A 15,465-nucleotide genomic window follows, 5' to 3' on the forward strand; every position below is an offset into this window, starting at 1 on the left:
GTTTCTTTTTTTTTTTTTGTATCCATCCAATTTTTCCAACACCATTTATTGAAGAAACTGTCTTGACTCTATTGTATGCTCTTGCCTTCTTTGTCAAATATTAATTGAGCATAATAGCTTAGGTCAATTTCTGTGCTCTCTGTTCTGTTCCATCAATCTATATGCCTATTCTTGTGCAAGTACTAGGCAGTTTTGATTACAGTGGCTTTGTGGTATAACTTGATAACTGGTATTGTGATCCCACCAAATTTTTTCTTCTTTCTTAAGATTCTACAGCTATTCCGATTCTTTTTAGGTTCTATATACATTTTTTTAAGTATTTGCTCTAGTTCTGTAAAGTATGTCATTGGTATTTTAATAGGGGTTACATTGAATCTATAGATTGTGTTAGGTAGGCCAGATATTTTAATGATGTTTATTCTACTGATCCATGAACATGGTATATTCTTCTACTTGTTTATATCTTCCTCTATCACTTTTTTCAATGTCCTGTATTTTTCTAAGTAGAAGTCATTTGCCTCCTTGGTTAACTTTATTCTAAAGTATCTTAATTTTTTTGTTGCAATGGTAAATGGGATTGTCTGTTTAGTTTCCCTTTCTGAGACTTCATTATTGGTGTATAAATATGCCATTGATTTCTGGGTGTTAATTTTGTATTCTGCTATGTTGCTGAATTGATTTATTAAATCTACAAGTGGTCTGGTGCATGAAATTCATGCACTAGGGGTTGGGGGGAGGTGGGTCCCCCAGACTGTCCTGTGCTCTGTCACACTGCAGGAGCCTTGTGATCCATCGCCCCAAAGAGGTAGGCCTTGCCCACTCATCCGGGTCTATGGATTGCCCCAAAGAGATAGGCCAGAACTGGGGGCGGTCTGCAGACCCCTGGTGCAAGCACATGGAGGTGCTCGCCATGGCCCCGCCCCCATGCCGGGCTGTGTTGGAGGCCTGCGTACCATGGGCCTACAGACCCCCGGCCGGGCCCAGGGCAGAGGCCTCTCCACATGCCTGTGGACCCTTGGCTGGGCCCTGACACAGGTGCGTGGAGAGGCCTCTCTGCTACGGCCCCACCCCCATCCCCAATGATGCAAGTCCCCGCCCCCCCACGCCTGCTGTGCACACAGCCTGTTGATCAGTCATTACTGTGACAATGTCCCGACCAATTTGCATATTACTGTATTAGTAGTATAGATTAGTTTTTTGGTGGGGTCTTTATGGTTTTCTGTATACAATATCATGTCACTTTCTAATAATAGGAGTTTTACTTCCTCTTTTTCAATTTGGATGCCTTTTATTTCTTCTAGTCTGATCACTGTGGAATAGTACTTTCACTACTATGTTGAATAAGAATGGTGAAAGAGGACATCCTTGTCTTGTTCCTGTTTTTAGGGGAAATTATTTTAGTTTGCTCATTGAGTATGATGTTGGCTGTAGGTTTGTCAAATATGGCCTTTATTATGTTGAGGTATGATCCCTCTATTCTCACTTTGCTGAGAGTTTTTATCAAAAATGGGTGTTGGGTTTTGTTGAATACTTTTTCTGCATCTATTGATATGATCACGTAATGTACCATGTTTATTGATTTGTGAATATTGTACCAGCATTGCATTCCTGGAATAAATCCCTCAATGTCCTATGAACAATCCTTTCTCTAATATTTAATTACTAGAGGCCCGGTGCACCAATTTGTGCACAGGTGGAGTCCCTCTAGGTGGCCTGCGGGGATCGGGCCAAAACCTGCAGTCCAACACCTCCTGCAGTTCCTACCTGCCATTCCCGCTTATCCTGGCCCCACTGCACCTGCCACGGGCTTGTACCCAATCAGTCAGGATCAGGAGAGGTTCGCGTTGCCATAGCAGCAGCACTCACCAGCCATGAGCCCTGCGTCTGGCACCCTCCCGAGGGTAATGGCCTGTGGGATTGGCTGAAACTGGCTTTCTGACATCCCCTGAGGGGTGTCGAATTGTGAGAGGGCACAAGCCAGGCCAAGGGACTCCACTGGTGCAGGATCAGGGCTGGGAAGGGACCACGGGAGGGCTCAAGGGCATGTCCAGCCCCATCTTGCCCAATCCCAGTGGGGCCAATCGGGGCCAGCCGGCCAGGGAGGGACATGGGAGGTTGGCCAGCTGGGGAGGGACTGCTGGAGGGCTCCAGGGCATGTCTGGCCCATCTTGCTCAGTCCTGATTGGCTGGTCCCCAGCAGCAAGCTAACCTATCAGTCAGAGCGTCTGCTCCCCGTGTGGTCAGTGCACATCATAGAGACTGGTCGAATAGTCGACTGCCCCCTAGTGATCAGTACACATCATAGTGAGTGGTTGAGCGGCCTTATCATATCATTAGCATATTACACTTTGATTGGTTTAACAGTTGACTGGTCACTGGATGACCGGACACTTAGCATATTAGGCTTTTACTATATAGGATAGTTTAATAGGATATCAGGATTCTCTAGTGTTTTTTTGTTTGTTTGTTTGTTTGTTTTTACAGAGAGGAAGGGAGAGGGATAGAGAGTTTGAAACATCGATGAGAAACATTGATCATCTGCCTCTTGCACACCCCCTACTGGGGATATGCCTACAACCAAGGTACATGCCCTTGACTGGAATCAAACCTGGGACCCTTCAGTCTTCAGGTCAACACTCTATCCACTGAGCCAAACCAGTTAGGGCTCCAGTTTTTTTTATAAAAGTGTTCTTGACAGAATGTAATGAGACCATGTTTTTCTTATTAATAATGTGAGCTATATAAAAAACAAGGTAGAGATGGAGACAGTTTGATGTCTCTGAACATTTCTCAACCTCTTTGACTGAATGAATAAGAGAATGTTTCATTGCCAAAACACTACATTGTCTAGATACAAGTTTGCCCAGCTTTATTCTTCCCCAATTAAGCTTTGTGGTAAGGATCAGTATTATACTGTTCTCAAAAATTTTTGACTGTAAATTATACAAGTTTAACAAGATAGAAAAAAGGGGAGTTTCCATATCTCTGTTTTCAATATGAATTGCATGGCAGAATTAGCTATAGAATTCAGATAATGTTTAGTACTGAATCTGTATAATTTAAACCAAGTAGAATATTCTATTTCTAGCACTAAAAGACCATGATGTTACTAAAGATTTTGTACAATGCACTTTAAATTTGTGGATACTAATTACATGTGTACATTTGTTGGTGAATTGATGGATGACTAACTAGTAATTTTTTCCACAATGCTTTCATTGGCAGCTGCCTAAATAGTCTAATGGCATTTCTATCTTTTAAATTCCCTGAGTGCACTAATTTTATTTCAAGACATCAGTTCATCTCTTACCATGTGATGTATCCGTTGATCTCCCAAACGCAAATGTCATTGTGACATTGTGCTTGAAAAGTGTTTCAATAGGTACTTAAGTCACTTATGTTGCTTATCAGGAGCATAATTGCCCTCTTCATGTTCACTTGGCAATGCTTTGGCAGCAATGTTTCATGGATTCATTTTATATAATAAATTCCACAATGCTGAACTGCAAATTTTCTAAGAACTCAGATATATCAGCAGTATAAATATTATTTATTTATTTATTTATTTATTTATTTATTTATTAATCCAAAAAGGTGTTACTATTCATTGTGAATTTGTGCTTTGGGGATAAAAGCAAATATGACAGATGTGTCTTTAAGACATCCATGAAACATGGGCTCTCTCACATCAATGTTTCTTTCTCTCTCTTTCTCAACCCCTTTCTCTTTTTTCTCTCTCTCTCTCTCTCAATCAATCAATAAAAACATATCCTTGGGTGAGGATTTAAAAAAAAAAAAGCACACATTGGCACAACAAATTAAATTAGGCAGTAAAATAAAATAATAGGTTATGGTACTGCAGAAATGATATAACAGTGAATATTAGAAATACAGGGGTTATAGTGTATAAATCATGAGAACATTAATAAAAAGAAATTGCAAAATATATGATAGTATTTATATATAGTACATTTTATGGATACTTACATAGTTGGTAATATAAAACCAAGGGAGAAATGTCAGATGCCATATTCAGGAGAATGTTTACTAATCTCTAGGAGATGGAGAAAGGAAGAAAGAGGATATCTGTTTATCTGTATTTTTTACTGATTGTGTTTAAAATATATGGAACAGCCCTAGCTGGTTTGGCTCAGTGGATAGAGTGTTGGACTGCAGACTGGAAGTCCCAGGTTTGATTCTGGTCAAGAGCACATGCTTAGGTTGCAGGTTCGATCCCCACTAGGGGACATGCAGGAAGTAGCTGATCAATGATTCTCTCTCATCATTGATGTTTCTATTTCTCTCTCTCTCCCTTCATCTCTGAAATCAATAAAAATATATTTTAAAAATAATAAAATAAAATATATGGAACAAATATAAAATAGGTTACAAAATGCTAAGTTTTAAGAAGCAATTGAAATAGATGTTGGTACTGTGGAATTAGATGATTGCATTCAAATCCTAGTTCTGTCACTTGCTAGCTGCCTGATCTTAGGTGAGTTATTTAATTTCCCTGTATTTCCTCATTTATAAAGGAGGATGGTAATAATATATATCTCATAACATTGTTATGAAGATTACAGGAGTTAATATTCATAAAGTACTTAAGACATAACTCTATATTGGTGTTTTAGAAATAAGATAAAATTAACACGACAGGAGAGAAACCAAGATGGCGGCATAGGTAAACACCTGAAATTGCTGCCTGGCATAACCACTTCAAAACTACAACTAAAAGACAAAACGGACATCATCCAGAACCACAGGAAGGCTGGCTGAGTGGAAATTCTACAACTAGAAGGAAAGAGAAAAGCACACTGAGACTCAGAGGAGGTGCAGAAGTAAAGTGCAGAGGTATGGAGGCGAGCATGCAAAGGGTTGGCAACTGAGGATGCAGTTGTCTTTTTCAATCGGGAAGGAGACACAAGCTCCTGACTGCTCTGAACTCCAGTTCAGGGCGAGTTTCTGGGGACCCAGACTCATACAGGGAGAAACTAGACTGTCTGGCATCAGGCAGAACTCGAGGGTGGCTTTCTCTCAGAGGTGCTTACAGTGATTACCATGAAACGCTGTGACCTGGGGCCTCTTAGGGCAGTGCTGAGGATCAGCCATAGCTGTTTGCTCCACCCTGTTGATTCCCTGAGACCCTGCCCCACCCAAACTGTGTACAGAGACTTTTGCATATAAATGGCCTGGCCCTTTGCAATCTAAAATTACCTAACAAACTGCAGCTGGATCAGAGAGACCCAGAACATCCAAAAGAAGGCCCAAGGCCCACAGCAGCTTGCACTGCTTCACAGCTGGGCCTTATCTGGGCACCACCAAACCCAAAACAAGGAAGAGGAATCTGCAGATCTCTCCGTAGCTCCTGCTGGCTAGCCTCAGGCCTCAGAGGCTAAATAGCACATCCGTAGAGATACAAGAGCCAGTGTACCCAGTGGTCAGAGTGGGACCCTCCAGATTAAAACTCCTTAGATCCATAAGGGACACACTCAGGGGGCACTCAGTGAGCACCAAAGCCCCACTGAAGCACGTCTTGCCCCAGAAGGGTGTCTCCAGCACAGAAGTCCTCCCACCGTAGATACAGCTGATTCTCACAGCCAATGGGCCTGGAGGTCAATTCCTCCCGGTGATACCAACAACAATCAAGGCTTAATTACAACAAGACTGTGTACACAACCCACAAAAGGGTGCATCAAGAGTGTCCACCTCAGGTAATTGGGGAGGCTGAGCCACTGGACCCTATAGGACACCTAGCACAGAAAGCCACTCTATCAACACAGGGAAGCATAAAAAATGGAGAGACAAAGAAACAGGTCACAAATGACAGAAATGGAGGAAAGCAAACTACTGGATATAGAGTTCAAAACCATGGTTATAAGGTTTTTAAAGAATTTTCTAGAAACCGCAGATAAATTTAGCGAGACCCTCGAGGATATAAAAAAGGACCAATTAGAAATTAAGCATACACTGACTGAAATAAAGAATAATATACAGAGATCCAATAGCAGACTAGAGGATCGCAGGAATCAAGTCAAAGATTTGAAATACGAATCAGCAAAAAACACCCAACTGAAAGAGCAAAAAGAAAAAAGAATCCAAAAATATGAAGATAGTGTAAGGAGCCTTTGGGACAACTTCAAGTGTACCAACATCTGAATTATGGGGGTGCCAGAAGAAGAGAGAGAGCAAGATATTGAAAACCTATTTGAAGAAATAATGACAGAAAACTTCCCCTACATGGTGAAAGAAATAGACTTACAAGTCCAGGAAGCACAGAGAACCCCAAACAAAAGGAATCTAAAGAGGACCACACCAAGACACATCATAACTAAAATGCCAAGAGCAAAAGACAAAGAGAGAATCTTAAAAGCAGCAAGAGAAAAACAGTTAGTTACCTACAAGGGAATACCCATATGACTGTCAGCTTATTTCTCAACAGAAACTATGCAGGCCAGAAGGGAATGGCAAGAAATATTCAAAGTGATGAATAGCAAGAACCTACAACCAAGATTACTTTACCCAGCAAAGCTATCATTCAGAATTGAAGGTCAGAGAAAGAGCTTCACAGATAAGAAAAAGCTAAAGGAGTTCATCACCACCAAACCAGTATTGTATGAAATGCTGAAAGGTATTCTTTAAGAAGAGGAAGAAGAAGAAAAAGGTAAAGATAAAAATTATGAACAACAAATACATATCTATCAATAAGTGAATCTAAAAATCAAGTGAATAAAAAATCTGATGAACAGAGTAAACTGGTGACTATAATAGAATCAGGGGCATAGAAAGGGAGTGGACTGACAATTCTCTGGGGAAGGAGAGGTAGGAGGTGTGGGAAGAGTCTGGACAAAAATCTTACAACTATGGATGAGGACAGTACGGGGGGTTAAGGGCAGAAGGTGGGGTGGGAACCGGGTGGAGGGGAGCTATGGGGGGAAAAAAAGAGGAACATCTGTAATAATCTGAACAATAAAGATTTATTTAAAAATTAATACGACAGGTAGGGAGTATTTAGTTACTAACTAAATAGTTCTTATATAATAATTTAGATAATTATCATAATAGCAGTTGTAAAGCAGTTATGTGATGAAGACCAATTGAATAAACAGATAAAAAGAAGTGTCTATTTCTTTCAAGAACCTTGACTATAAAAAGGAGTGGTAAGTCTATGGTCATGTGGCCATACAGACTTTGCTTCTATATGGAAGCAGAAGACCTTGGTGAGAAAACCAATTCATGGAGGAAGAAGGAGCCTGAGTCTTTCCACTAAAATCGGAACTAGTTTAATCCTGAGCCAAATTAAAACATCATTTTTTGGATGGACTAGGGGTACTTCTTAGGCAAGAGCCAAGGGAAGAGATGTAGAGATAATACAACATATTATTAATTTTAGTAAAGTTGGCACAATTCCTGGGGGTTTTGTTTCTTGGTAAGGATGTGTGATTGACTTTTACTACTGGAGGTGTGAGGATACTTCTTAAAATTTCTGGGGCACTGTTGTAGTAATAAATTATGGTCAATGAAGAGTGGCACCTCAAAAATCACTGTTTTATTCAATTTTCCACTGAATCCTGGAACATAGCACTGAAGCATGGAGAGTAAAGACCAACTGAGGAAACTGTGTCTTCATTTGTTTTATGGAGGAGCAGCCTGGAGGAGTGATTAGTGAGCAGAACTTCAGGATTCCAGTTAAGACTCTATTTTTTTGCTAAGATATTAAATGTCTCTAAATTTCTTTTACAATATCAGTAAAATGGCACAATAATAGACCTTACATCACAGAGTTGGTGTGAGAAGTAAGTGTGTTAAAGCACTTAGAAGTAACTGAAACATAGCTAAGAAATAACAAACTTTAGACATCATAATTACTTCTAATATTATTATTACTATTGAGTAGTATGATCAAATTCTGAATCTATGCCTAAAGATTATTCATTTTATGAACTAATATTTGTTTGTATCTAGATTTAATAGGTTATGTGCATATTTAAAAATCAACTACCTCAACAAAAATCTGCATATGAATAAATCATACTGACTTCAGGATAGCAGATTCCTTGGAGAATGGGTAAGAATGAATAGGACAGAAGAAGTTCTAATGTATCTGTATCACTTTATATTTTAACCTATTTTTTTAGGTCTGAAAATACTACACTTAATATTTTTTTAATTTCTAATATTAGTCACCTTCTCAGCATTTACTATTTGGCAAGCACTGTGCTAAGCACTTTGCATGTATTCACTCATTATTTTTTAACTAGAGGCCCAGTGCATGAAATTCTGGGCCTCCCTCCCTTCCCCCAGCTACCTGCCGCTGCTGGGGCTTCTCTCCCTTCCCTCAGCCAGCCCCGCCCTCTGGTCAAACTCCCTGACAACTTCTGGGCGAGGGGACAATTTGTGTACTATGCTTTTATTATATAGGATACTCTACACATAAATTATATATATTCTGTTTCTGCTTCACATTTAATGAGAACCCATTTTTTAAAGCAAGAGATGACAGAAAACAAAAGAAAAGTTAGGATGTTCTTTTCAGGAATATTTTTTGAGCCAAAGCTGCAAGAGTATACTTTGTGACACTTTGAACTGTGGACAAAATGCTTGGCAGCCTTCTTGGATAATGAGAACACATGTGGCCCAGACTATCCTGTTTGAGGAATTTGGTTAAGGCCTGATAGGTTATTAGAGAATATCTGTTTTACAATTTTATAGTGAAGATGTCAATTCCAGAGCTGCCTATTTCAAAATCAGTGGAATTTTTTTCACTATTCTTCATTGGCAGACACTTTTCACATCACAGAAAAGCACAAATTAATAAAGCGAGAATACATGACATTGGATTCTAAGCATACTGTTTGTATAATTTTTCCTAATTGTTGCATCTCACATATGCTGCACAGTATCACTTTGTCTAAGGATCCCATATCCAAAGATGCTTTGTAGTTTTGCCAAGTAATTTCAGATATCATTTTGTCATTTGTTTCTCAAAACAATTGTGAAAGAAATATGTGACTTGTACTGTTCTTGCAATTTTGATATTTTTGTGAAGAAACTAAGACATATGCTCAGCTTGTCCAAGGTCACAGAGCCAGTATGTATCCAAGATTTGAACCCAGTTCTTTTTATTTCAAGAGCTATTAAATTTCTCCAAAAGTCAGTTTTCTAATATCAAAGCAATATAACATGTGCTTGAAATTTGAACAAGTGCATTAAAATTTCATTATTGGATTGTTAAATATATATATCCTATATAATAAAAGGCTAATGTGCAAATAGACCGAATGGCAGAACAACTGGTTGCTATGATGCACACTGACCACCAGGAGGCAGACGCTCAATGCAGGAGCTTCCCCCTGGTGGTCAGTGCACTCTCACAGGGAGAGCACTGCTCAGCCAGAAGCTCTGAGCCAGGCTCACATCTGGTGAGCACAGAGGTAGTGGTGGGAGTCTCTCCCGCCTCTGCGGCAGCACTAAGGATGTCCAAATGACAGCTTAGGCTGGGCCTAAGACATCAGTTGGACATCCCCCAAGTGCTCCCAGACTGCGAGAGGGTGCAGGCCGGGCTGAGGGACCCTCCTCCCTGCTGAGTGCATGAATTTCATGCACCGGGCCTCTAGTATATATATTAATATATATAATATATATGCTTTATCTTCTTTTACCTCTTAGATATCAAAAGGCAGTTATTTATATTTATTTACTTAATTCTTATATATTTTAAAGTGTTGTAATTTGACACTCTTCTAAAAAACTTTGTGACTCAGATATGCAATGGATAGACTTTGTTAAAATCTTGACAAGCTTGACAGAAAACAGCCTCAATATGGTTTTCCTGAAGAAATATAATCCTGGACAGCACACTTTGATTAGGAAGATAGTTAAAAGGTTAGGGTGGAGGTTCACAAGAGCAGTCATATTACATGAAACATACCTTTTCAGTAGAAACTGATGATTGTAGTTTTGCTTTTCTTGCCCCAAGACTCCTTACAAGCTACAGTAGTACACTATCTTTTTCCCCATTTTATTTCTACCTACCTCCACCTTGGGCTCCTGATCTTGCTTTAGCAGGCAGAGTTGAGGCTGTTTCCACTGAGGACCAGAGCTTCAGTCCACACAAACAAAAATAAATCCTTTTTTGTTGTTATTGTTAATCCTCATCTGAGAATATTTTTCTATTGGCTTTTAGAGAGTGAAAAGGAAGGGGAGAGGCAGAGAGAAAAACATCTATGTGAGAAAGACATATTGATTGGTTGCCTCCTGCACTCTGCACCCACCCAACCAGGGCCAGCGATGGAGCCTGCAACCGAGATTCCATGCCCTTGACCAGAATCAAACTCAGGACGCTTCAGTCCTTGAGCTGACACTCTATCAACTGAGCCAAACCAGCTGGGGCATTAAGTCATTTTTTTAATCAAGCAATTGTATTTGAAGACAATAAAGGAGATTCACAAAGAGCACATCTCTTTTTACAAAGATATTCTCTTTCCACTGACTAAGAAATCATTCCATCTAGAGCAATAAAATATATCATTGTAAAAATTGTCCCATGATCAGAGTGCAGATCATTTTTTAATACTAAGCACTTTTAAGTATAACAGTGTGCATTAACATTTAAATGGAACTGTTATCATACTTGATGTTCAGCTTTTCTTAATTTAGTTTCCCACTATTATTTTATTAACTGGACCAATATATTTAATTGAGAAGTTTTCACTTAAGCAAAGATTTAAATATTAATAACTACTTTTTATTTTAGGATAAAATAATTGCTATAGAGTGAAACTTAGAATTCACATGTATATCTGTATCTCTATACTATCCTATATAATAAAAGAGTAATATGCAAATTGACCATCACTCCAACACACAAGATGGCCACCACTAGTTGGCAGCAGGGGAGGGCAGTTAGGGGTGACCAGGCCAGCAGAAGAAAGCAGTTGGGGGCAATCAGGCCTGCAGGGGAGCAGTTAGGCATTAATCAGGATGGCAAGGGAGTGGTTAGGGGCAATCAGGCAGGCAGGCAGATGAATGGTTGGGAGCCAGCAATCCTGGATTGTGAGAGGGATGTCCGATTGCCTGTTTAGGCCCACCGTGATTGGGCCTAAATGGGCAGGCAGACATCCTTAGAGGGGTCCCAGATTGGAGAGGGTGCAGGCTGGGCTGAGGAACACACCCCCTACCCCTGTGCATGAATATCATGCACCAGGCCTCTAGTGTAAGAAAAGGCTAATATTCAAATTGACCCAACGGCAGAACGACCAGTTGCTATGATGTGCACTGACCACCAGGAGGCAGATGATCAATACAGGAGCTGCCCACTGGTGGTCAGTGTGCTCCCACAGGGGGCATGTTGCTCAGCCAGAAGCCGGGATCATGGCTGGTGAGCACAACGGTGGTGGTGGGAGCCTCTCCTGCCTCCTTGGCAGCACTAAGGATATCCAACTGCCAACTTAGGCCCTCTCCCCAGGGAGGGGACCTAAGCCATCAGTTGGACATCCCCCAAGGGATCCCGGACTGTGAGAGGGTGCAGGCTGGGCTGAGGGACCTCCACCCCTGTGCATGAATTTCGTGCACCAGGCCTCTAGTTTTTCATAATAGTTTGTTTGAAATTTAGCATAGAAAGGTGTTGTGGAGCATAATCATCATGAATTTAAAGTTGTATTTACTCATTACTAAAAAGACATATGTATTTTTAAAACTCCCAGTATATCCAGGTAAAGAATTTTTTGAATTATATTAAATTGAGTAGTGTGTCTTTTTAAGAAAGTACAGTATGGCTAGTTTTCTATAGTGAATTATTTAAAACATTTTCTATGTAGTCAATTACTTGGATACAATTATATATTCAAAATATATGGAAATTTGAATGACTCAATTATAAAAAAACAACAACACAATTTTAGTACAATGTCAACATCAACACAATTTTCTTCCCATTCATTAGTAACTCCAAGTACTCGCCCACCACTGACTTAGCCAGCAGCTAGGATAGAGGCTGGGATTCCAGCAAAGCCTAAAACCTAAAGGAATTCAAGTGGAAAGTAGGAGCAGAGATCTCTACTGAAGGTTAACATCAAATTGGGAACTAGTTTTAGAGAATCTGGACTTAAAACATGTAATCACTAACTATTGTGCAAGCCCACAGGGATGTCACTTAAGTGTGTCTACTGTACCAGGTCACCAAAGTTAAGAATTAAATGAATGTTTTTTGATGTTGATGAGGCTGCACAGTCACTCAGAATCAGGAAGGTACTTTCTAGATGCTTCAAAAAGAGACTGAAAATGGAGTAGTTATGATCTCTCCAGGCTCTCTAATAATTATGTATGAACAACATTTTTGGACATGCAAGACTTCAAATAGTTGTATTTTTAAAAAATACTTCAGTAACTTTAATTGGATAATCTGAAGGGGAGGATGGTGCTTCCTGAGCCCCACTAGACGAATGGTTAGTCTTCATACAACAGTAGCTAGATCTTGCTGAAATCAAAGCAGTAGGGTTCCATGATGGGAAAACCATTGGCCTCTTTGTAGTTCATAAACCTCTTAGCTTCCTGGAGGGCAGATGCAACCAAGAGCCAAGACAATGAAGTTCCAAAAAAATTGTTTTCCATGTATCCATTCTCAGGAGCTATTTTCTCCCTATTAAGTGATAAAAAATACTGGCAAACTAAAACACAAGCAGGGTTATTATGAGATCACTAACACTATTCAAGAATGAATTAGGATTGCTCTACCAGGAAAAGAAACACATTGAGGTGTTTCTGGTGGGGGAGTAAGAGAATGTGGAATGGATAGTATAAGTTATAAATAGTAGGAGATATAAATACCTAATGAGCAATTACAGAAATGAGATCTATAGCAAACAGTCATAGTGTCCTTGTTTGTTATGTACATATTTGTGTTCATTAACTCTTCTGCCCTCTAATATCCTATATAATAAAGAAGTAATATGTGAAATAACCCTCACACTGTCATGCCTACACAAGATGGCTGCATCCACAGCAGAGGCAGGGTTCCTGTAACACAAGGTGGCTGCACCCACAGCGGAGGTGGGGTTCCCGTAACGAGCCATAACGTGTGATCAGCAGGGACCTGAGACTGCGTGGCACCGGGCCAGGGCAGGGGACTTGACGCCATGCCCTCCGCCCATTGGGTTTTGACAGGGGACCTCAGGCCATGCCCCACACCCTGGTGCCAGGTGGGGAGACCTGAGGCTGTGCCCACTGCCATGGCACTGGGCCAGGGGACCTGAGGGTGCACCAGGAGACCTGAGGCTGTGCCCCCAGACTGGCAGGGCTTGATGGGGGTGGGGTCAGCCGGGTCTGGATCTCGCCCAATGGAGGTTGGCCGGGTCTGGGTCTCGCATGATTTCAAGGTGCATGCGGGTGGGTGGGGACTTGACTCTGGGTCCCACAGCTTGCCCCAGACTCTGACAGGAGGAAGATTTTCATATACACTTTACTAATTTTCTTTCATCTCTGACACTTCTATTATAGAGAAAGGGCAAATAGCAATATTAAAATATTTCCTCTAATCAATTCCCTTTTAATGTGCACAAATTTTGTGCACCCGGCCACTAGTTTCATATAAATAATATTAGTGGTAAATATATATAAATTATAGGTTACTTATTTTTATATACTTATTTGGTCATTAGGTTACACAGTATCTAAGTGAGATTATGTCTGCACTAGAAGAATTACATTATCCAGAAAAGGATACAAGTTACAATGATAATTAGATTATATACTGATGAGTGTAAGTATGTGCCTTTCCTCTTTGGAAAAAAAGGTGTGTATCTTCATTTGTAAAAGGGATAAGTATATTTTATTAGGCAGAGGTATAATGCTATGTAACCATGGTTTAGGAGGATGGATAAGAATAAAAATCACTTTAAGAGGTGGAGAGTACCAGAGATTCTTGACATTTCAACATTCTTCTTGCTCCATTCTAGGCTCTCCCTAGTATTAAAGAGGCTGGAAGCCTAGAAACTCAATTTTCAAGGCACTTTGCCAGAGTATTTCCAGTTTGGGTGTTACCAACAAGAAGTGTGTGTGTAATGTGGGACGTAGCAGATAAGGAGAAACCATTATAGGTCCAGCAGCGGTAATGTGGCAAAGGGCTGTGGCTCATGGTAGAAATGGGTTTTGCCAGCAGCCTCTGCATCACCTGCCTGGGGATTGCACATTCTGTGCTGCAGCAGATGGGATTATCAGAGGCAGCTCCTAGCAACTCCACATCAAATTTTCTTAACTCCAGCAGGTATATTTCTAACCTTTACTCCTCTAGCTCTTTCAACACTTTTATAAGCATCTAATTCATTATATGAAATATCCTCTTCATGTTTCTGAATTGTTTTCTGTTTTCCTAAAGAAAACTGGAAAGCTAGCATTCTGTTTGAGCAAAGTTCCCTTTCTATTCTGCTCCCATTTCTATTCCCCATATCCATCAGCATTGGTTTACTCAACAAGTTTACCTGGCCTTGTAGAAGCTTCTGGCCTAATTTCCCATTCTCTCCATTGCTCAGAACAGAGTGTTATCCTTAGAAAAACCAATTATAATAGTATGTTTCAGGAACTTGTATTTGTAGTTTTTCAGCCTAGAATAACCACTAAAACTCTACTGTTTTTTGTTTTGTTTTTTTGTTTTCTTGTTTGTTTGTTTGTTTTTACCAGAGGACCAGAATTCTCCATCTAGAATCATAAAATACTCTAATGAAAATGTTTGCTGGAAATTTTGTGCTCACCTAAAAAAGGTTCTTTTCTGGAATGTTTCTTTATCTAGTTCCCATTCCTTCCACACTTCTCAGATGCCTTTAAAGTTTAGCCTGCATTTTGTAATATAGCTGCCTCCCCCACCCCCCATCCCATCATAGGAGCATTGGCTAACAATCCACTGAGCTTCCTTACAAAGTAGTGAAATTTCCATTACCAAGAAATGCAATTGCAAATTGGATAAACACATGCAATGCATTTTACTGAATGGAATATCATCTTGGTCATAGAGACTTAATCTACTTTAAACAGGGTATGCATTTTCTAAGCAATTTTTTTCCCAATCTATCACTCTACAGTCACACTTCTAATGTAATAACTATATTGCTAAAACAGTTACCAGAAGCACTGCATATCATATGTGTATGTTTGTGTATATACATACAATAGAATTGAATGAATTTAATCTTGCCAGTGTTGTTTTCTCTTTTTATAAATTATTTATACAACTCTTTTAAGAAAATTAAAAATGCATGCACATGGCTATTACATCTTTGGGAATTTTAAGACAGCAATGTTGATTGTAGAAGGCAGTGTCCTGAAATTTGATTTTGCACCAGAGTCACTTGCTGAGCCTAAACTACAGTTTCTGATTCAGTATGTCTGTAGTAGGATCTGAAAATTTGTACTTCTAATGCCACCTATGGTTCCACACTTGAGAATCACAGGTATAAAGCAATGAAGCAGGTC

Source organism: Myotis yumanensis, unplaced genomic scaffold (genome assembly GCF_028538775.1).
Source record: "Myotis yumanensis isolate MYYU_CA2020_CCGP unplaced genomic scaffold, mMyoYum1.0.hap1 SCAF_1, whole genome shotgun sequence".
Classification (NCBI taxonomy): domain Eukaryota; kingdom Metazoa; phylum Chordata; class Mammalia; order Chiroptera; family Vespertilionidae; genus Myotis; species Myotis yumanensis.